The sequence below is a fragment of the Theropithecus gelada genome, chromosome 2 (assembly GCF_003255815.1).
Source record: "Theropithecus gelada isolate Dixy chromosome 2, Tgel_1.0, whole genome shotgun sequence".
In the NCBI taxonomy this organism is placed as follows: domain Eukaryota; kingdom Metazoa; phylum Chordata; class Mammalia; order Primates; family Cercopithecidae; genus Theropithecus; species Theropithecus gelada.
Genome location: NC_037669.1, coordinates 19,944,748 through 19,969,490, shown reverse-complemented (window position 1 = coordinate 19,969,490; position 24,743 = coordinate 19,944,748). Strand labels below are relative to the sequence as shown.

Genomic DNA, 24,743 nt, shown 5'->3' with positions numbered 1-24,743 from the left:
GTCAGAATGCCCAGATGGAAGTACCCACATTACCCAGATGAAAGGGTAATTTAGAAACAAAATCAGCCTCTACAGGACTGCAAGGAAAACTGCTTTCCATGAACTATGGCATTGGGAGTTAGAGGGAAATAAACTCCACTGAGAAGATACACCAGCAAGCTAGCCCACACGAGAATTTGTAGATTCATACTAACTGGGTGGTCTGAAAAAAACAAAAACAAAACAAAAGAAAAAAATCCCAAAGATCCCAGGTCAAAAAATTTAGTTTAAAAAGATTTTAGGCTGAAAATACCCCTTGGCATCTGGCACAAATGGAAATCCTCTCTAGAGGAAACTACCTTCAACTCAGGGTTCAAAGAATTCCTACATATAAAATTCTAAGATATGTGAGTTCATATAAAAAAATCTGAAACCATAGAGAAAATAATATACAATTATTGAAAGCCAGTGACATAAAATGGCAGAATCAGAGCTGCAAAGACCTCAGATATTTAAATAATCACACAGCATGTAAGACATATTTAATATGTTAGAAACAAACAAACAAACAGGGGATTGATATTTCTAGTTTAAAAAGTAAAAGACTATAGAAAATGGTTAAACTAGAAAAACAGAGAAACTTTGGGAAATGAAATAGGTAACAACTGCAGATCAAGGAATGACAATTAGTAAACTGGAAGAAAAATTCAAAGAAATTATACAGAATATAGTCTGGAAAGCCAAACAGATGGAATAACTGAAGACTAGTTAAGGGATGTGAAGACAGAGAAAGTCTAACTTGTGTCTAATCTAGGTTATAAGAGATTAAGGAGAGAAAAAACTGTTCAGAAGCCATATTTGAAATATTAATATAAACTAAGAATTCTCTAGAACTGAAGAAAGACACTAATCTACAGACTCAGGAATCTCAATGAAACCTGGGAAGGACAAAATAAAAGAAATCTGCACTTAAGTATATACAAATGAAATAGTATAATATCAAAGACAAAGGGAAGATCATAAAAACAGCCAGAGAAAAAAGGAATGACAATTAGATAGATGATTTTTCAACAGTAAAATGGGAAACCAGAAGTTGGTGGAATAATATCTTCAATGTACTGACAGAAAACAAGTCTCAACCAAGCATTCTATATCCAGTAAAAATCCTCAAGAATGATGGTGAAATAAAGACAGATTCAAATAGAGTGTGCAAAGAGCAGACTTCCACTAACAGAACGTCAAAAGGATGCATTTAGATTGAAGGAAAGTGGTCCCAGAGAGAAGTTTGGAATAAAAGAAGAAATAAGAGGCAAGGAAAGTGTTAAATATATTGGTATATCTAAACCAATAATTGACTAATAGAACAATAATAGATTATAATGTCCTATGGAATTAAAGATAGAACTAAAATATATAATAACAATAATATGAAAACTGGGAGGGTATGCTCAGAATTAAAAGTGTTTTGAGTCCTTAGATTTTTTTTGGAGGAGGATTAAGACACTGAGTAGCTTTCGACTTTGAGAATTTAACTTGCGAGATGGAATTCATAGGGTTATTAATCCCTAATAGAACAGGAATACAGTGTGTATTACAAGGTAGAGAGAGAGAAAATGGATAAAAACAAAATTCAAAAGAAGCCAAGAAGTGAGATAAAAGCAACAAAAAGGTGGTACGGGAATTATCAAATAAGATGGCAAATAATTACAATATAGACAAAATGATCCTGTTAAAAGACAAAAATCGTAAAACTAGATTAAAGCAATTTTAACAATTATAATTCCTGCTATACGTTATTTATGAGACTCACCAGAACATAACGGTATGGTAAAGCTGAAAGTAAAAGGTCAGAAAAGACATTAGTAACTACTAATTAAAAGAAAGATTGTGTAGCTATGTTAATATCAAACAAAGTGAACTTTAAAGTTAAAAACATCTATAAAGGGTTATTATATAATGTGAAGAGATTCCATTTCCTAGGAACAGTTTGAATTTGTGTGCATCTAAAAATATGTAAAGCAACAATTGCCAGAAACACAAGGACAAACTAATCCACCATCACAGTGGAAGATTATAGCACATCCTTGTTAGTTATTAATAAACCAAGCAGACAAAAACCCGTAAAGTTACAGAAGATCTTAACAACACAATTAACAAGCTTTATTTATATAGACAAAACTGTTAAGTTTCACAAAACATAAATTCTCTTCAAGCAGATAGAGAACCTGAGCAAAAAGTCACCATGTAGTGGGGCCATGAAACAAACGTTAATGTCAAAGGATAGATAACATACTGATCATATTCTCTGAATAGAACATAATCAATGACAAAAAAGATGTTCTTTCTCTACCTAAAAATATGTGTTTAAAAATTGGCCGGGCATTGTGGCTCACGCCTGTAATCCCAGCACTTTGGGAGGCCGAGACCGGCGGATCACGAGGTTAGGAAATCAAGACCATCCTGGCTAACACGGTGAAACCCCGTCTCTACTAAAAATACAAAACAAAAATTAGCCGGGCGTGGTGGTAGGCACCTGTAGTCCCAGCTACACAGGAGGCTGAGGCAGGAGAATGGCGTGAACCCGGGGGGCGAAGCTTGCAGTGAGCAGAGACCGTGCCACTGCACTCCAGCCTGGGCGACAGAGCGAGACTCCGTCTCAAAAAAAAAAAAATTAAGAAGCACAATTCTAAGTAACTAAGTAAAGAGATGAAAGCCCAATAAGATCATGGAGAGAAAAGAGACAATCTAAAGTTCTTAGCAGAGTTATTTTTTTGCAATGAAATTTATGAAACATCAAAATGAATCAACAAAGATGGTTACAGAATTTCTTTCACTGGAAGAGAGAAAAACGAAGATAAAGTGTTTATATCTCCACAAAAAGCAGTCTAAGAAGATTCTTTTCTCTGCTTTACCTTCCACAGCCAGTATATAAAATTTAAGAGGGTATACCTAAAACATAAAGAGCCTCTCTCTATTTTCAGTGATGGATCAAACAGGCACCTCTACAAAACCAACCAACGAACCAATTCATTAATATTCGGAGGTGCTTTTGTTTTGTTTTGTTTCTTGTAGTCTGGGAGATCTTTACCCAGCCACCAACTTTTCTCTGGGAAGAACCTTTGGTAAATCATAATTATTTATCAAGTAAAGGGTCTCACTCCGTTGCCCAGGCTGAAGTGCAGTGGCATGATCATGGCTCCCTGTAGCTTCAACCTTCCAAGTTCAAGTGATCCTCCCACCTCAGCCTCCCAAGTAGCAACAGGTGCACAACATAGTGCCTGGCCCTCTGGCAGCTATTCTAATATTTAATAAGTCTAAAATAAAGTCTCCTATTGAATTACAATGTCATAGACCCATTTTATTTTTATTCTCAGAGCAGATGTTTAAAATTTTTCAATAGATGCTGCTCCACATCACCACTTGTCTGAAGATGGTTCCTAAGACAAGCATTAATACACAATAGGAGGCCAGGCATGGTGGCTCATGCCTGTAATCCCAGTACTTTGGGAGGCCGAGGTGGGTGGATTGCTTGAATCTTCCCAGGTGTTCAAGATGAGCCTGGGCAAGATGGCAAAACCCCATCTTTACAGGGGAAAAAAATAATTAGCCAGATGTGGTGGTGCACACCAGTAGTCCCAGCTACTTGAGAGGCTGAGATGGGAGTAGGGAGTATGAATTGAGCCCAAGAGGTCAAGGCTGCAGTGACCCGTGATTGTGCCACTGCACTCTAGCCTGGGTGACAGAATGAGGCCGTCTCAACATCTACGTGTATATCCATATCTATAGTATATATATATATCTGGGTATTCCCATTTCCATTTCATATGAATATATTGCACTTATATAAGCAATTGAAAAAGAATTTTCTAACAATGCCATGATTCATTGAAAACTGCTTTCAATATGTTATTCAACTGCTTAAAAGCTGCTGATGGCACCCGACTGTCTATAACATGAAGTTAAAGCCCAGACCCCACTACTTGAATTTTAAGATCTATTCGTAGCCTGGACCCATCTTATGTGATCTCTCAGCCATGGCTGTGATATCCACCAAATGCACAACTGCCTGTAGAGGCCCAGTTCTGCTCCATGAGAGCCAACCAATGACTATAGTAAATCCATGGTTCGCTTGTTCTGCCATTCTCCTTCCTGGAATGCCCTACTCACCCTTCAAGGTCCAAATGAACTTTAACTTCTGATGAAGATCTACCAGATATTTTGAGGCCTGATACTTTTTTTTTGATACGGAGTTTTGCTGTTGTTACCCAGTCTGGAGTGCAATGGCTTGATCTCGGCTAACTGCAACCTCCACCTCCTGGATTCAAGTGATTCTCCTGTTAGCCTCCTGAGTAGCTGGGATTACAGGCATGCCACCATTCCCGGCTAATTTTGTATTTTTAGTAGAGATGGGGTTTCTCCATGTTGGTCAGGCTGGTCTCAAACTCCCAATCTCTGGCGATTCGCCCACCTCGGCCTCCCAAAGTGCTGGGATTACAGGCATGAACCACCATGCCTGGCCGATACTTTTTTTTTTTTTTTTTTTGAGATGGAATCTCCCTCTGCTGCCCAGGCTGGAGTGCAGTTGCATGATCTTGGCTCACTGCAATCTTTGCATCCCAGGTTCAAGCGATTCTCCTGCCTCAGCCTCCTGTGTAGCTGGGATTACAGGTGCCCACCACCATGCCTGGCTAATTTTTGTATTTTTAGTAGACACTGGTTTCTAGTAGAGACAGGTTTCACCATGTTGGCCAAGCTGGTCTTGAACTCCTGACCTCAAGTGATCTGCCCACCTCAGCCTCCCAAAGTGCTAGGATTAAAGGCACGAGCCACCACACTGGCCGCCTGATACTTTAAAAATATTCTTACTTCACCCAACTCAATATCTTAATTTAATGTTAACTTTTTTTTTTTTTTTTTTTTGGTCTTTGTTCATTTGTTTGTTCTATCCACCTCTGCAAAATCTGGGCAGGAATATGCTATACACCAAACTTGTCCAAGTTGTAGTCCATGCATTGCAGGTGGCCCAAGATAGCTTTGAATGTAGCCCCACACAAATTCATAAACTTTCTTAAAACGTGAGATTTTTTTTCCGATTTTTTTTTTTTCTCATCAGGTATCATTAGTGTTTGTGTATTTTATGTGTGGTACAAGAGAATTCTTCCAGTGTGGCCCAGGGAAGGCAAAAGATTGGACACTCCTGCTTTACACTCATTCCCCTCTCACCAGGAACTCAGCATAGTGATAGACACACAGACGGTATTCAACAAATAGTTGCTGAATACCTCTTAAAAGAATACAGTACGACTAACTCTTATATATCTATAAATCATCTCTCACGTCCATGTGCATGTGTGCACACATACAGAGCGTTCTGTTTGAATAGTCCACCTTCCTTGATTTAGAAAGGAAAATGTAATACCTCTTTTATCCACTCAATTCCTTTACAGTGAACAAACATTATCAATAAAGGTGGATTTTTAATCAGAAATAAACCCATGCACAAAGAGTGCTACTAGTTGTTGGAGGCTACCATGACTCAGTGAAAAGATATTGCATACAGCCTTTGGGAAGTAGATTCCCCATTCTAGACCTACAGAGTTGAGTTGTATTGTTCTTCATTTCTTCTTGTTGTAGTTGGTAAATGTACACAAAAGCCTTCAAGTCTCTGTGTGTACGTGTGTGTGTGTGTATGTGTGTCTGTTTTGGGCAGAGAGGAGGGAAGAAGAAGGGAGAAAGATATTTGTTCCACAAAGTTTCAACACATAATAGCCACAAATAGATGACAGAGATATAGACAGACAAATATTGTTTTTAACTAAAAGTCAGTCAGCACCTTTCAGAGGTCAAGTGAGCCCTAAGCCACTTTTATATTTTGAGTCTACTAATGTATTTTTAAAAAGGAAGTGAAGAAGTATCAGAGTAAGTTCATGAACTTGTGCTAAATTTTAAATCCTTGAATTTAACAAAGAAATTTTATTTGCCAAAAAAGTGCACAATAAAATATAACTGGGCTAGTCATGAGATAATTACAACTCTAAGGGGCACAGTCTAATAATGGGACAAATTAGCAATAATAAGATAAGCTTGTGCTTCTATAAATCTTAGAATGCATCAGCATTTGGAGATAAATCTGAGTCAAAGTGGAAGTTGCTGAGAGTCAACACCAGGTCTCCATGAAATAGCCCTACAAGCATCCAATATAAATAAGTGGGCTGAAAGAGTCTCTTTGGTATTACTAGGGCAATAGCCTTAATGGTAACTGAAGGCTGCTTCTGTGTGTTTCCAAACTCAGCTGGAACAGTTTCCATTAGAATTGATTGTTTAAAAAGAAATCAGCACTATTTTAACTTATGTTTTGTCGAGAAGTGACTGAGCCTACAGTTGACTGCTGAAAGGAAACTCTGCTCCTGCAGTTTTTATTCCTACAGGCTGTGAGAGCAGTATCATAGCACAATTTTCCCTACTTGCATGGTTAAATACCACTCCAAAGAAGAAATTTCCTTAGCAAATAATATTTGTGGTCAAGGAAGTAAAGAAACCTGATTAAATGAAGGAAAAAAATAGTTTCTGGACCCAAGCCTTATCAGTATTCAGCTGCTTCAAAAGTAAAAGAACCAAAATCTCTAACCGTAAACAGCATTCCATGGTATCCTGTATACACATTTGCCTCAATGGTTAAATTGTACAAAAATGAACTGAAAGCTAACAGTCAATCGGCAATAGGTGGGAGTAGTTCGCACATGATTGTTATCTCTTTCTTCCGCTGAATTCAAAGCACTTCCTTTCATTCATTTCCTCATTCTTTACGGTTGCAGAATGCTCACTTTGTGCAGGGTATCGTGCTGGTCCTCCTACAGAATCCCATAAAGTGGGAAGGAAGTTTGAGACATCAGAGACAGCAGGTAGGCAGAGTGATTGACATACAGTAGGCTCTTAATAAATGATAGCGATTCCTTTCCCTTCCCTTATCACTCCGGGAGCTTCTTTATAGAGGTCCCATATTTGAGCTATGAAACTTACTTTAACACTAACAGCACCATAAATAAAAATGGAGAGAAGACAAGGAGAAAGAAGGGGAAAAAGACAGAGAGGATATTATATGAAGCAGAAACATTTTAGAATTCTTCAGTAAAAAAGCACTCCATTCTGGCTTGAGCTCTTCCCATCTGCATATCCCTGAACAGGCTACTGCACAGCCTGGGTCTTAGTTCCATGAAGTATAAGGCTTGCTAACTAGATAATCTCCAAAATTCATTCTCACTCTCCTAGTCCATAGTTCAAGTCCAATGAATTAAATGGCAGATGAGAGAAGAACAAAGTTCTGTAACTCTCTGTTAGTACTGTTTACCCCCTAAATCCAAATCTTACTGCAAAACACTGAGTGTGATTTTCCCCATAAGTTGCTGAAGTCAGTATGCAGTTCAAACTCTGGTGCCATCATTCCCTAGCTCTGTGATCTTAGACAAATTACCTAACTTCTCTGTTCCTCAGTTATCTATCTATCCCATAGGGTTATTATGTGGATCTAAGTTGTTATTATTTGTAAAGCGTGTAGTGTCTGACATCAATTAAACATTAAATGTGTCACCTATTATTGTTTTTGTTATTATTATAACAATGCAGTCACACAAACAAAATCAGTATAGAAGTGATTATCCTAGATTATCATACAAGCAGTACATGACGACAATATTTGGGTGTGTGGTTGTTCATTAGAAGACTGATGATCAGTAAGCTCTTTGACTCAACAGTGTGATATGGTTGTCTAAAATGGTAAGAAAATCTGTTTACACAACCCCCCACCCACACACATTCACATAGCCTATAAAAGGGGAGGATAACTCTGATAATGCTGAAATAATCATGATGAAATAATTTGTTCATTCGAAGCACCAACCATTTGGACACAGGGTGTGAAAAGACTAAAATGATATAATATAGGAATAACTGAAGATTCAAGACAAACTTTTCAAATATTTAAAAGGCTTTTATGTCAAAGCAATGCATTTGTTCAACACGGCGTCATGGAAAGATGAAGAATAATAAATGGAAGTTAGCAGCAGCCAGTCTTCAGTTTGGAATGGAATGGACTTGTTGGGGAAGTGAAAAATCTCTGGAGCTGTTTGGCACTGATTAATGACAACTAGACTGTGCATGTACCAATTCTTGGACAAAACACTGAAGTTCTGAGAGAGAATTCAATCTAAGGGTAGACACAAGATTTTTGACATATCTTCCAAATCTACAATTTATGATGTAGACTGGATGCTTAGTGACATAAATTATAATAGAATTTCTCATGTACAGTACCACCAATTGGCAAGCATGCAAAATAATGGTGTTCCTTGATAACACAGAAATTTATATTAAAAGTTCAGACATCTCCATTAGGTTTTTGACATGTGGCCAATCTTGGTGGCCTGAGATGATAAGCAGCAACCTATAAATCTCCAATTTAAAACAAATGCAACAAAAGATAACACTTCTAATCCATAAAGTAGACAACTAGCTCATTAATGTTCTAAATTAGTTTTGCAGTTAGTATAAGCTAGGTAAATTACTCGATTATTAATTGGGATTTCAGATACTAATCATACTGTTTATGCCATTTTTTCATGTTTCCCAAAAGAAACATTCAGTCCCAGAAAACACAGTGACTGGGTCACCAATTTACTGTGTGACCTTGGGGCAAGTCCCTTAACCTCTCTGAGCTCCAGTTATCTCATTTATTTAAAAATGGGGAACAGAGAGTGGCAATAAGAAGATCAGATGTTTTCTAAGGCCTTTTATACTCTAAAATATGATTTTATGAAAGGATCATTCTTCTTAATAAAACTCTAAGCACATTTTTTACTCTTAATTCGTTCATTTTTCTCAGTGAAGACATTTCCAGCCATTACATGAGGAAGTGGAAGATTTAGTCTTACCACCACCACTGACTGCTTCTATGAGACAGTTTTATTCTGTCCTTCTAGAGTCTAGAAGAAGTTGCTGGACAAAATAAAGGATTTTACAATTAGAAGCCACCTTCATATCAATCAATTGACTATGTAAATAATGGAAAAAGCAGAATTTGGAACAGAAAGGGATATTATAAAATGTAATTTTTATAAAAATTATCTTAGAATAGTTTTACTCTTACTTTTTTACTTCCTGGATGCTTTATTTTCTCAGGTTTTCTAAGCCCATTTCAATGAGTCTAGAAGTTTATAATTAAAATTTATGCTCAGGAATTGCTCTATTTGAGTTCCAAAGATAAAAGAAAACATATAAATCCAATTTACCCAACTGTTCTACTCTTAGTTGGTCAACTATGCCAAAGACATCCTAAACTATTCCAATGACTTCCAACTAATAAAACTTGTTCAACTGTACTTTGAATCCACAGGTCTTTCTCTGCAAGTATTTACCCTGAAATCAAGCTCCATATCTACATGGGAAAATCTGTCAGTGGTTTCTTTAAAAATGTATTACTTAAAAAAGAGATGGGCCAGGTGTGGTGGCTCGCGCCTGTAATCCCAGCACTTTGGAAGGCCGAGGCGGGCAGATCATCTGAAGTCTGGAGTTCGAGACCAGCCTGGCCAACACGGTGAAACCCCGTCTTTACTAAAAATACAAAAATCAGCCAGGCTTGGTAGCACACATGTATAATCCCAGCTACTAGGGAGGCTGAGGCAGGAGAATTGCTTGAACCCAGGGGGTGGAGGTTGCAATGAGCCAAGATTGCACCACTGTACTCCAATCTGGGCAACACAGTGAGACTGTGTCTCAAGAAAAAAAAAAAAAAAAAAAAGAGATGGGCTACAAATATATGACAAGGGCCCTTTAAAAAATGGACTGAACAAAGCACTGAGAACAATCTGTACTGGCAAGGGACAGGGAAGATGACCTAATAGGTCTTTTCCATCTCTAATTTCTGTGATTTGAGGGTTTTTTTCACTTCTGCAGTAATACTTGTGAGTTCAACATTTTCTCAAAACTATTATTAGTTACCAAGGAAACACAAAATGTTTGTAGGAATAAATAAGCAAATGGACTGGACCTAAATAACAGACTTTTCCTGCTTCCCATTTAATAATCTTATGGTGGCGTCACATTATCAATTCTTCATTCTCTCTAAGTCATTCTACTCACCTACTAGTATGCTCACTAGAGTACATAGCCAACTTATGGTATTCCCTGTAAACTAAGGGTAGGAAGTCTCTTGCAACAGATGATTCCTTACTAAACAGACTTCCTTGCTTTGTTTGATGAGGAACAAGACCGTGGCAATGTTAGGGGGCCAACAGGCAGTGGTTGGCTTTGTGAACACCAATGCTAGGGAGAATATGTAAATATGTGCTTTTAAATAACCCAATGTCTACAGAAAAGCCACTAACATGATTCAGAAATATATGATAAAGGCAAAAAGAAACATAATATATACACACACATATACATACACATACAGGGTTCATCCACACTATGAAAATGATGCTTTACAAATGCTCAGAAAAAGACTATAAGAAACACTGTACATTGAATTATTAATAGTTGGCAGTATTCGTGTGGTAGGACTACATGTAAAATTTTTTACTTTTATGCATTTTCCAAATTATGAAGGGTGCCTATTAATTTTAAAATAAAAAAATTTTGGCTGGGTGCGGTGGTTCAAGCCTGTAATCCCAGCACTTTGGGAGGCCGAGGCAGGTGGATCACGAAGTCAGGAGATCGAGACCATTCTGGCTAACATGGTGAAACCCCGTCTCTACTAAAAATACAAAAAAAAAAAAAAAAAAAGAAATTAGCCGGGCATGGTGGCAGGCGCCTGTAGTCCCAGCTACTCCAGAGGCTGAGGCGGGAGAATGGCGTGAACCTGGGAAGCGGAGCTTGCAGTGAGCCGAGATTGTGCCACTGGGGGCGACAGAGCAAGACTCCGTCTCAAAAAAAAATAAAAAAATAAATAAAAAATAAAATAAAATAAAAAATTTTAAAATTAATTTTAAAACCACAAAATATCATCATTTTAATGTTGTAATAATAAAGGACTTCCCATACCCTAGCATCACATGGACACTACTGCTGTAATCAGTTCTCAAGGGTCACTATTCTAGAGTCATAGTCAGCTGAAGTGTGAGCAGAATAATTGGAAGGGTTCTGGAGACTTTGCGGACTATAGGCCTGGGACCAGAGATTCAGGCTACAGATAAAAGTAAAGACAGTCTATATATATAGACCTGCAGTTCATATGTATATTCAGTTACTGCAGTTCGTATGTATATTAAGATTTAACCAGTTAACTGCTGGTTAAAGGCTCTTAAAATACAGTTTAAGTGCGGAGATGTGAGGTATTTCATGTGGGTATCTACATGTACAGAGTCAGATAGGTGGCACCCAAAGAACTGAAAGAGTGAAGAAATGAGGTTGATTAGAAAAATGACTGTCTAGGGCATGGAGAGAAGGTGCTTTTACTGCAGACATTCCCATTGGCTCCACATTCACAGTTGCCTACATGTCCCTTCAGCCTTCATCCTAAGTTGTGCAGCAGCAGAGGAGAAGGGACAAGCACACGATCGGATCTACGGCAAGGTTATCCAGTGCTCAGTGGCAAAGCTGCTTTGCAAGAAGGCTGTGGGTAAGGTAGTAGAAGGTAGCGTGGGGTGGAATAAACACCGAAAGCTATATTCTGGCCAATCCAACTGTAGTCTGAAGCAGTGCAGGACCATGGAGCTATATCTTTCCTTATGCAATCCTGTGTCTATTCCCACTCTGTTCAGCTTCTCATACAGGACCAGGTCCAAAATAATTGCTGTTTTTCTTTGTACATGACAGTGTTTCCACATATACTATCTCACAGAGGCAAAGAAGCAACATGTCATATACAAAGTTAGCATTACCATCTCATAGCTCAAAGCAGAGCTCCTAGGGAGCAGAGCACACCACTGCTTAACTGATCAAAGAACCAGCAGTGAAAATTGTGGGCAGCTGCAAGAAACATCCCATTAATTATTGCTTCTTCTTTGGCACTTACTATATTTGGACGACTGACAGACTTGACCAGTCAAAAGAAGAAACAAAGGTAGGGAGAGAAGACATGAAAGAAAATAAGAGCAGTTACTTCAAAAAGAGGAACTGGCTTGATGTGATTAGCAGTACATTAATGGTATTTTTTAAAAGTTAAATAATGATGATGTTGTAATTATGGTCAGTAGCAACTGACTTCACTAATAACACCTGTTACTGTGGTCATTTTAATGGCCTCCTGACAATTAGCCTGAACCAGGGAAACTGGTGATATTAAGCTGTTTTTGACATAATATAATATGGCTAAATCTAGTTGATACTTCCTTGTTTCTAGCCTTGTTACCTACAAACCCCTTCTCCCACATTAGAAAGCAATGAATTTGCTAGAAAAATTTCTTTGTATCATTTCTAAATAACAGCTTAAAGCTAGTAATTTGATTTAGATCATAAATTCAGATTACTAATTGTAGAAAGGACCTTAGTGTCTAGGTATGCTTATTTGTAGGAAATTCTTGATTATGAAATGAAAAGAAAGTCACACAGTAATTGGACAGAACAAGGTTAGGAAGTAAAACTCTCTCAGCCAATTTTGAGGCGCAGTGATCATAACTCTACTATTTTCACAAATAGAAACTAAGAGAATTTCACAAATGAAGAGAATTTCAGAAACCAAGAGAATAAAAATTACATCTCAGAAAGAATTTTGGTTGAAAGAGGGAAGGAAATAAAAGTCTACTCATCTACTTATGTGGTCAATGGCGCACAATGCCAACAGCTGGTTGGAGTTTGCAATACACCACCCAGGGTACTCTTGTATCAGAGAAAGGTCCTGCTCCCTCAAAACCCTTGACGTTCGTTTGAAGTGAAATGGTCATGATATTCTAATTTTACTAGAACAAGATACGTTGCTGCCACCTTCCAGAAAACTGTCAGTAAATCCACAAATCCACAAAAAAATAGGATGACTCTTGGCTTTCCCAGTTCAAGATTCAGTCTAGAAAATAAAGAGAAACTTCTCAGTTAAATCTGAACACTCCTTTACCAAATACACCTCTGAGAGATTCTGAGCAAACTATTAAGAGAAGACTATATATGTACAAGAAGGCTATATATGTAAACATTGCTTTAAATCCCTGCATCATTACTTTAGTAGCAGTGTGACCTTGGTCAAGCCACTTTAGCTTTCTAAACGTCTTTATCTGAAAAGCATGGATCATATCACATCAAAATGTGTTGTGAAGATTAAATGATGAAATGCTTGTAGATCACTAACTATGGTGGTAGGTATGATCTAAAAGCTCAACAAATGAGGGCTATTAATATTTGTTCCTGAAGACAGTGGTCACATAACTATGACCTCACTTGGAAAGCTGAGTCAAGCTGGGTCAAGAGACTGATGTTTCAGGAGTAACACATTAGTAATGTAACCAGGCAAGTAGTGTACCAGGCAAGGGCATACAAGGAGTAGAAGCCCTAATCCTCTTTTCTCTATTCTTCAGAATAGAGCTAAAGAAAAGGAGGAAATAAAACTAACATATTTCATGGGGAACCAGCAAGTCAAAAGAGTGAAAATAAATGCAATACCTGAGGATGGACATGTGAGAAACAAACAAATGGTAGTGTTAAATGTTAGGAAACGTATTTGCCTATCAGAGGGAAAAAGATGCAAAACAAGCTACAAAACTCTTAGCTCTGCGGTAAAAGTATGCTATCAGTTTGGGGCTGAGATTCAGGTGTTTATGCATCATACAACTTTCATAAAAGTCATTTAATCTCATTTGTAATAAAAAATGTAGCACAAAAATCTCAAAAAGGATGTTTAATAAGTATGAGGTAGGCACAGGAGACTAAAAAGATTACAATGCAATTCACAAATATAGGGCAGAAGAGTTAAAACTAACAAAACTAACAAACTCAACATCCAAAATGTTAGTACACAACTGCAAATCAAATATTAAATTTTAAGTTCAGCTGAAGAGTATGTGTAACTCACTTCTCTTAAAATAGCACAATGTATATGAAAAGCAAGAGTGAGTTTACTTTAGGTTTCTCAGTAGGTACTCAGAGTGATCTAGAATAATGATAAAGTGAACTCCCAATTTAGCGAAGAGGACATACATTTAATGTTGTGCCCTGCATCTTTATTCCACACCATTTCCACTAACAACTCTGCAAACATCCTTTCTCCACTCCACACTAAGAAAATGAAGCAAGCAGACTATTTTCATCGTTCCTGTTTGACAAAACATATGGAAACAATAATTCTACAGACATATGTACATCATAATAGGAAGCAATCCTATTTTAATGTAATTTTAAAAGAGGTTTTAAAGGGACTGAAGCTACTAAAATTACTCATCTGAAGCTTGCAAACAAGAATGCCACGTCCCTAATTTATTTAGCAGATTCATATAATTGGGCTAGAACTTTAGGTATGACTTCTCTTGTAATTCAGAGGTGAATTCTCATTCACAAGAAATAGGATTTGTACAAGTGAATCTACCCCAGACTAGAGGATAATATGCTTAATTCAATCATATTTGGCTAATTTCTTTTTTCTTCACATGGTTATTTTTGTCTTTATTTTGTTTGCCCGTAGAAGAGAACAAACATTAAAACTAGCTCTAAAGTTATAATTTTATACATTGTGTTGAAAGTACAGCACAAAACATTTAATTTCTTTAAATTTTTTTCCCTGCCAAAAAATGATTAGTTTTAACTGCTTTCGTTAAAACACAGGCATGCAGAAATGGGGAAAGAGGAGGTTCTTTCAGGAAAAACACTGAAAAAAAAAAATAAGATTTCATCTGGCCTTCCCATCATCACTTGAAGAATTGTTTGGTAGTTAGATCATCAGGAAATAAAACAGTATCCTCTGAGGACCCCTACTCATTACAAAAAGGAAAGAGACGGTTTGAAGTCTAAATTACCCCCAGAGATGTCTCCACAAAACCCCACACTTCTCCTTTCCCTCTCCCGCCTACCCCCAGCAACCAAAAAAAAGTATAATGAATTTACAAAAGTTTACATAAGAATAACAGGATGTGTATTGAAGTCCCTGGAGCAGTAACAGCTTTAGGGATCCAGAGGGAGAAAAGTTACAAGCAGATCGACCCTGCCTCCCAATGACTTGGTTAGCACTACAGGCGGGCGCCGGCGTCCCGGCCCACCGCTCATTCCCTCCGGTGGGAGCCGGGAACCACGGTCCATTCACACGACCGGAACGTCCGCAGGAGTCGGGGCGCGTTGCTGCGCTGCGGCGGCGGCGGCGGGTCTCGCGGTCACCGGCGCCCCCGCCGACCGCACCGCACACGCGGAGCGCCTTATAAGGCGGAGCAGTGACGTAAGGCCCATAGGCCGGGCGTGCTCTGCGCCCCGCTCGCATTGTTCGGGCGACTCCTGGAGCGCGCACAGCCGGCTCGCAGCGCGGCACCACAGCGGCCCGGCCAGGCCCCCGCCCGCCCCGGCGCAGGCAGCTCAGGTAAGCCCGGGAGAACAACTCCGCTCCACCAAGGGGCACTGCTGTCAGAGAGCCAGGTAGCAAGTCTGTGGGTGGCTGTTAAAGCTGTCTCAGCATCACAAACTGCAGACAGGTTTCACAAAGCGCATCCAATGAATTCGAGGTTCAAAACCATTTCCAACTCACACAAAACTTGAAAGTAAAAGTTTTCTCCGGCGGAGAAAACAGATTAGAGATTTAATTTTAAATGTTGAGAGGTGGGAGCTGACTGTATTACATACGCTTTCCAAGTGAGCTACACATTGAATTCTGCCTATATTGAGAAATCTTTGGGGAAAGGGTGGGGGAGACTTATATTGTATGGCAGCAACCCTATCTCTTGATCCTCTCTCTCCCCCGGACTCAAAGTCGCTTGTCTTACATGAGCAGAATGCGAAAATTTGTTAGTGCCAGGTTTTCCCCTCTTTTTGTAAATGTTAATATAAGTGACTAGAAAAACACGGTTAGGAATACATCTTGGAATTAAGACGAACCTAACTTAAAAAGTAAAATCTTTTTAAACTTCAAAAAATCGTATAAATGTTATTTTGTCTTAAAAGCATATGTCAATTTGTACAAGGAAGTAACTATCATAGTTTTGAGTTCCAACTTTCTGCTTCAAGTGCAGATACTGGAAAAATGACAAACCTCACAGTTATCATTTATATAGTAATATAGTAGTATATAGTAGTATATTATGTAAAAAATGCCAATTTAAAAGGTAAAACTTATAGAATAACTGTATTAATCAGTAGCATTTTAAACCATAATTAGTTACATCTAAATCCTGAAGAGGCTATTGCTACTAGTGAACTCTTACAGTATGATAACTGAACACTTGGCAGAAAAATCTTCATAATATTTCACTTCATTTTTTCCAACTAAAAGTCAACGAACGGAGGAATTAAAAATAAAAGGTTATGTCAACTTTAGAACACTGGAATAGGAGATGAAAAACTGATTCATCATTCAAACCTTATCTAGTCTAAACATATATTGTAAAATAAAACGTTAACAACTGTGTGACAGAATTGTCCCTTTTAAAACAGTCTCTATGTTTTATAAGTATATACAATTCAAACTCAGAATTCACAGGCTGCCACTTATATTTACTTCAAGATATAAAAATGCTGGCATTTTAGTTGGCACTAAAATGACCATATAACTAGAGATACAGTAAAAGTTTAACAGAGGAGCAGCACACTATAACCACTGAGGTGTATGTGTGTGTCACAAATTCGTGTTTTTAATATTTAATTGTCAGTGAGAAGAAAATGTCAGATCCCAGATTTATCACTGAAACACAGCATTAAAAAAAATACTCAAAATGTGGGTTATATCTGTATATTTCTAATAATTTCTATTGGAGGGTTTTTAAAAGTATATGACATTGGTGCCTATCATTTTTGCCTCATAGGAGTTTTTTTGTTTTTGCTAATTTTGTGTGGAGCAATGCAAGACTTTGGTTTTCACATTTTAAAAGAAAAATTGTATGTTATTTGGCCTGAGGATAGGCTACATAAACTGCAGGTTAGTACTGAGAAGTAGGATTTTCCACAAACTATTATTTCTAACCGAGGGAAGCCTACCATAATGAGAAGCGCGGGGCCAACACCCATGTCACCGTGGAGAAGTACAGAATATGCAATGGAAGAGTTGTTTATTTGATATAAGCAGTAATTGGAAACTGAAAAATTCCTGCGTTGGAAAAAAGATATTCTGCTCTTCTGAATCTAACAGAGGAAAAGACAAACAGAAACCATCAATTATTGTTCCAGCTATACCCAGGGTACCATCTGTACCATAAACTATAACTCAACTGTTGAAAATCGTAACTTCCATCAAAACTCTTAACAGCTGTGTTTCCAGTGTCTGCCTTTTATTTTTTTAAAGCAGGCAAGCATCCATTTTTAAAAATTTTAAAATAACACTTTTTAATATTTCACACTTTTTCCCATTTATTAAAGCATGGTTCAAAGAACAATCGCATATTAAGACCTCTTTTAAAACTGAAAGCTAAGTATGATTTATCATGGATACATTATCTCACAGTGGGCTCTTTGGGTGAGCATTTCTTAGTCCTTGGGACAATCTGTATGATGGAAAAATGTTTTTGATAGAATGAATGTGAATTTCTACACTTCCAAATAAAGCACATAATAATTTTACGCTTATTAAGTTCATTTGCCCTTTTGTGGTGTTTAACCTTAACTGTTAAGCCCCGGTATTTTTGTGCTACTTTCCTAATGCTGTGATGGAGACTATAGTAACAGCCAGTATGAAAACACAAATCAAGCCTTGACTTAACTTTCCAGTTCTCTTGCAGTTCCCATTAATTTGCCTTCTCAAAAGGCTGTAAATTTTGTTTAAGGGTTCTCTGCTGTACCTTCCCCTCCAAAAAAGTGCCTTTGGTAATAAATGCATTTTGAGATTTAAGAAAAAAAGTGAAAATGTAGGAGGAAGAATGAGATTCCAATAATTCTTCGTAGGTCATGTTCTGTCCATGTCTAGTGCTTCAGGGCAAAGTGAACATTTTACAAGGTGAATAGAAAAAAAAAAAAAAAAATACAGCCTCTCCTATTTAAAGGAAAAAGGAAGGGGGGCAAGAAGAGAACTGTTTATAAAAGACTGGATATTGTGGATGTAAAGCAATATTGGTCTCAACCTGCTTCAGGAACTGAAATGGCCCCATCTGTTGTTCACAGAGCCTGTCATCTTTGAAAAAATCTAATACACCCTACCTTATCTGTTGCACATATTAATTTTACATGATTTTTAGGGTCCATTTAATTTGTATTTGACTATGAATTCAGCTTCAATTTAAACTGATTGTTTAGTTTCTGTAAATTATATTTAAATAAGGATTTAAAGATGGAGAGACACCGCATATGCAGCCAGCATCACAAACCTTCAAAGCAGTATTTCTGTGGTTGCTGCTGTCATCACTACAGCATTTTCTAGCCACCGATCAAGTCACGTATGCTTAAAGTGTGCTGCAATGACTTTTAGAACCTCCTCTGGCTGGCTGATCATTTTCTACTTAAAATGAGGTGGAACATTCATGTTTTGAATCACCTTGTTAGGTGCACTAATTCCTAGCAGATTATCACCAACACTTATAAGCCCTTGCACATCCCTCTTTTTTTTTTAAAAAAAAAGAATGAGATTCTCCTTGACCTTCATCTGCACTAACATCGTCTCTGCCTGGGAAAGCTGGGCAAACAACGATGGGAAGGCTCGCCAAGGAAAGTCCCTTGTTTCTTTTTCAGATATGAGAGAAACACTCCCTCTTCATGCTTGTTCTCGAGATGCTTTAGCAGATTAAGATAGGACAGCAGCAGTTTTAAGTCTGAGCCCAAGAACGAGAACACATTAGCAGTATTCTTTTTCCAGTCTGACCATCCTCACATTTCTATGCTCTACTGGCTCCAAAATGTGATTAATTGTTAAGTATAGATTTTTTTTTTTTTAACAAGCTTAGGGAATGATGTGTTTGTGGGGGCAGGCGGGGGAGCAGTAGGGAGGCAAGTAGAGTAGATAGGAAAGTGTATGATTGGGACAAACAGGATGCAGACATACCTCAACTCCTTGTGTCTGTTTATGATAACTACTTATTCTAGCCTAAAGGAGTTATTATCAGCAAAAGAGAGCATATATTACATCAAAACAGCAAACATTCAACTATGAATTTGAGAAGTACCTTGATAAGGTACTTTACTATATGGAAAATGGGATACCCCAGGCCCCAGAGTCACACACACACACAGAGTCCTGGCACAGAATATACACAGAATTTTACAGCTGGAAGGGGCAATGGAGGTCATCTGATCCAAATGCCTCCCTTTACAGAAGAAACTGATGTCCACAGTGTGACTTGCCCCAGAGACACAGCTATGCAGAAGTAGGGCCAGGGCTCCCTGCATTCTTGGGCTACAGCTCACCAGTAGTTTTTCCTTAATTAATGCTAGGAAGAGAGGAGAACAGAAGCCCCAGAAAAAGCCTCCGTACTGTAGGTGTTAATTTAGATATAAAATCCATTAAAAAAAGAAAGTAGAAAGGTTCAAAGTTCTTAAGTATAAGCAATAAAAAAGCAAAGGATAAGGAAGCATTGTGAAAATCAATACAATTTAATCAGGCTATAACAGAAGGGAGGTGATAAAGGGAGGAAAGAGAAAACAAAAAATAAGTGTATTTAAAGGTCCTCCGGCTGGCAAATCCCACTCTCTACTTGGAAGGTGAGAGGTGCCTTGGAAAGACTATGTACTCTGTGGTCAAAGACATTTAGGTCTGAACCACTAACTTGACAAATCACCTTCTATTACTATCTTACAGCTAAGCATTTTGCATTCCTCAGATGTCCCCAGTTAGCAGGATCCCTTTCAAAATTCAAAGTGACTCAGTGCCTTCAAAACAACCTCCCCAAAAACTGCAGAGGAAGTCACCTATAAAGGCTATAAGCTCCTGGTGATACCTACCCTGCTTTATTTTCCTTCAAACTGTGCACTGTGATGTGACATTAAATTACTCATTAATGATTTATTTGCTTATTTTCTGTCTCTTGGACTATAAACTCATTCAGGGTCAGTTTTACAACCAGCTTTACCTCCAGTGCCTAGGAAGGTACCCAGGTACAATTAGTAGGTGTGTTGCTGGGACAAAAAAGGTGTTGGATAAATATACGAACATATTACAACCTAGAAGCTGCTTATTTGATACCAAAAAAAAAAAAAAAAAAAAGTGTTTCTGCAAACAATGGGCTGTGGAGGGCCCCTTCTTCTAGATTTTGTTTAGGAGCCAAAAACAAATCTCAGCCACTACTTAAAGCAACCATATGGAAGTGACTTACAGAAATCAGTTAGGCTCAGGTTAAGTCAGAAAAACCAGAAACCAAGTTAGGCTCAGATTAAGTCAAAGCAGTGAAATCTGCTTTGTACGGCAGTATGTGTTATATAGGTAGACTAAGTCAGATGCTTTTCTGCCCACCTTCATCTACCTCAGTTTAACTCCCTCCCCAATAAGATAAGACTTTGTATACATGGTGAAGGAGTACCAGGTGAGTCACCCTGGGGCATGGAATGGCCTTCAAGCAAAATATGGAAGAACACAGTGCAGTGGTTAATGAAGGGTGGACTCTTCTGAATTTCTCTAATCTCTGTGCTTCAGGTGAAGATGCATTTATGGGGCACAAATGGCTTATCTTTGCCATGCAGCAGACTGCCTTTCCCAAGCATGTACCTAATTCCAAAGTTTCTGTGGGTAACCCAGTGTATCTCCCAGATTTTACAGAAGAGTGATTTTTCTTTAATTTCAAAGTTAGATTACTCCAGTGTCAACCTGTGAAGCTAGCCTAGGGCTTGTAATTCTCCTCAGCAGTAGCAAACATTTACTGAGCTAAGCACAAGGCATGACAACAGGCCTAGCAACTAAGTTCACCACACACCATACCGTGTCACTAACCCAGCTATAGCTACTAGCATGGACTGGTACCACATTAATGACAAGGACTAAGATCACTAGCAGCTCTTGGACAACAACTTCAATTATGGTCCCATCCCTGCTCTTTTTTAACGGACTGGTAATGCAATGCGGGTAAGAGAGATCAGCTACACATAAAAACTAAGTAAAGATAAACAGTGTGGGAGAGTGCTTATAAAAACTTCAACAGAATATAGTCAATGGCCAACCTTGCTGAATAGTGACACTGAACTGACATGGATGAATGTTGGTGTCTCAATGGTGAGACTAAAAGAGTAAGAATAATGGGTCGATAAATCAGAGTTCTACTCTTCTTAGCTCTGCCATCCATTTAATGGGTGAGACTCCTGTTCCCTTGGTTTCTACAAACTACAAAAAAGGGAACAATGTCATCCACCCCAAGTATTTCTCAGTTCCCAATAAAGATTGAATAATGAGCAATAACCCCCATGGGAACTCTGATCAAGTAGAGAAGAGACAATATAAAAATACAAGCTACTGATTATATCACTACAGAGACAAATTAGCTGAAGAAAATGAGAGTAATTTGAGGAAAAGAGTCCACATGTAAATGGAGAAAAGATGAACATGGCTGTAGCACTTGGGCTTGTGAGAGCTCCAAATCACTGTATCTAGAGCAGCCTCAAAGATAAGGTCAGTCCTCTAAGATGGGCTCCCCTGACAGAAGCAAATCTGCCAGATTTATTGTGTCTCATGGCCCACCAGTCCTGGAACAAAAGTTTAAAGGTGAAATAAGTTTTTCTCTTTCCTTTTAAAATTCATTTTTATGTGAATCAAAACAAAAACAAATCTCTGAGCAGAGATCATAAGTGGAATGTAAAACATCACATTTGGGCTGGCAAGACTTAAGTGTCTGCCTGTTAAATTTGAAGAAAAGGAAGGAGTTGCTTGGTCTAGGAGCCTAGGGAGAACATGAGAAAGTTGCTGGTTTCTTGCTGAAGACAAACACCCATGCAGTGAGATACTGTGGAAGTCTCTTAGTCTTAACTTGTTAGTCTGTTAATTGGGCATGGCAGAAGAAGTGAATTACTCTGTGGAATTTTGTGAAAATGAATCCACTCCTGCTAAAAGGAAGATTATCTACTTTTCAAACACTCATGTTATTAAAATAAATACATTATGTTTGAAGTTGCATATTATTCTTGAGGCTTTCAAATAAAAGTGACAGTAACTTTGTCAAGTAATTTGGGGCTCCCCCCAATTCTGCCCCATAAGATTATTTTTACAGTTCAATAAAATTCATTAGGCTGAACACAGATGCAAAGAATCACAGGCAGAGTTAAGATTCTCTGGCCAATTTCCCCCATCTGGACTTTAATTAAATTTGTCACCAAGTGAATTCTTCACTTCACCAAATGGTTCTCCTTCCAGAAGTGACAAGAACAAGAGGAACAAAACTCTACTTGTCCATCTTCCATTCTAATAACAAGTAATTCTGAGAACTTTAGGTACCACTCAGCCTAAGGGATGGTTCTACTCCCCTAGGAAGTGGTTCTTTTTACCTCTCAGTCATTTGGTTAAGTATGTACAGAGTTCAAACCCATATGAGGGATACAGAGATATCATTCCTTTAAGGAGTTTACAGTTGGCTTAACGGCAAAAGTAATGTACTAAAACAAATTAGAAAGCAGTACAAAATAATATAGACTATTTAGGTAATAAAGCTGTAAGGGCTGTGGGGACTTAGAAAAGGAAAATCAGCCAGGGTTAGACAAGTTCAGAAACACTCATGGAAAAGATGGGAACTGAAATGTAAATGGAGATGACTGAATGCAGCATTCCAAAAAAGATGGCAGACTTATTCTTCAGAAGTCTACTATGAAAGGACAACCTGAGGCTAAAAGAGAAATAAGGTTTGTGCCAAGATCAGAATACCCAGCCCATTATTTAGCCTTCAGAACAACCTGGACTTACACAGAAAGGAAGGCAGCTTAAGGTAACATCAATTTAACCTGAAGCTTAAATGTGATGAAGCAGTTGGTACAGTGCCAGACCCATAGCAGATACTGTTACTCTTCTAGTTATGCCAGTCTATCCTTAGGGATGATGCTCCTTCATCATCTGGTGCTGCCAGACTGACATATAGGGACTATCTCAGGCCAAAGAGGAGGTGCTTTGTAGGATGCAGTCATGAAGAATTCCTGTTCTCAGACACCCAGCTGTGAAGTGGAGTAAAGGATTAAGCTTGTTGAAGATCTGTCTCTAGAGTGCCTAACCTTAGCCACTCTTTACAGAGAGGTTACCCTTTACCTTGATTTCCCTGCTTACAAGGCAGTCCCCCCTATCAGAAACCCACAAGAACTTTCCTAAAAATGTCTTACTCATCTGAAGTAAGAAACAACTTCCTGAACAGGTAAAGGACCAAAGAGAGCTGGTGACTACAAAAGGCTTAAAAGCTAGTTTGGAATCTCCCTGTTTTACCATGCACCCACAAAAAACAAATCTGTAAGACAAATCTTACAATTTGGGCTAAATGGCTTATATCAGATCCTAGCCACAAACCATAGAGTCCCTTTTGAAATTAACAATGTAAATACTTTTTGTCCAGGTGTTAATTTTTCAGTTTAATTGTCCTTTTAGTTTAGTATAACATTTTAAGTACTTATTTGCTTTTACAGCATACTTACAACTTGTGAACTACAACCGATGCAAATAAACTTGAATCCCATGGAATTCCAATTAGTTTTCCATTCTTTTGAACCACTGAGACTTGATGAGCCATAAAATCTCTTGACATGTGAATCTGTATACGGTGTTATATAGGAAAGAAGGGAGGAAAGGACTTTAAAGGTTGTTGGGAGTATTTATTTTGTGGAACTGAGATTTGAAGATTGCCAAAGGCTTTGTAGACCTTAGAGTCAAAATTGCACTGCTCTCCCCATGTTGCAGCTAAGGTGACAAGCAGATGAGGCACGGTCAGATAGTTAAGTCACTAGCAGATTTTGGTCCAAGATTTCCTGTCCATCAGATATGTGGCTTTTCAAATGTTTAACACCTGAGGTTCTGCTTTCTTTGTTTGTAGCTGTGAATTAGTAAACTTTAAAAAGTGATGAATAGTGAAGCCAGAGATTTTTTCAAAAACCCTTTTTTTTTCCAGCTACTCAAATCTGAGATAGTTTGCCTTCTCTTAAAATTCAAATCACAAGGTAAGATATGGTCAGGGCAATCATGGATGGTATTCAAATAGCACACACATGAGGTATACTATAGCCATTTCTTTAACTGCCACAAACAACATTTCTCACATAAACTAAATGTAGGAAACTCCTGCTTAGGGACAGCATAAGCAGCAGACCCAGGGCCAAGAGAAGTGGGGTATAAAGTCATTGCTCTCACCTCTAGCAGATATGCTGTTGACCACTGTCATTATTTTGATGGAATTACTCCTTGCTATGCAAGCTTAATGTCCTCTAAAACATGTTCATCTTAAAAGAACCCAACTTACAGGAAAGGAAGTACGATCAGACTGTTTATGCATTCTGTCTTCTCAGTATTCAGAACTTGCTGAAAAGGAAAACATAACCCAAATGCTCTGGACTTACAGTCAAGGGAAAATTAAACAAGGCTCAGATAACCAAAATAATTTTAATTTGTACAAAGCATGCAAGAGGACAAGCAAAACAGAGACCACAAGAAAAATGGTCATTCATGTTCCAGCAGATTACAGAATAAAAACTTTTCCACCTGCCTGTAATTAGAGATCGCATAGGGCCCAAACTCCAGCTTTAAAAATATCATGGACGAGATTTAAACCAATCATCCGCAG

The 24,743-nt window shown here is 38.1% G+C and overlaps 2 protein-coding genes across 4 annotated transcripts in view; one reads left to right on the top strand and one right to left on the bottom strand.

The window, feature by feature from the left end:
• CMSS1 (cms1 ribosomal small subunit homolog (yeast)) overlaps positions 1-24,743 on the bottom strand; it is a 373,543-nt gene that overhangs the window by 299,579 nt on the left and 49,221 nt on the right. The gene's annotated exons all lie outside the window — the stretch shown is intronic.
• Positions 1-24,743, top strand: part of FILIP1L (filamin A interacting protein 1 like) — a 292,938-nt gene that overhangs the window by 233,911 nt on the left and 34,284 nt on the right. The window contains exon 1 of one of the 3 annotated variants that reach the window (XM_025374761.1): positions 15,185-15,463. The exons of 1 other annotated variant lie outside the window; for it this stretch is intronic. The gene's annotated coding sequence lies outside the window, so the exon portion shown is untranslated. Of the gene's footprint in view, positions 1-15,184; positions 15,464-24,743 lie in introns of those variants that run through there. One more of the 3 variants, XM_025374762.1, reaches the window with a different exon arrangement.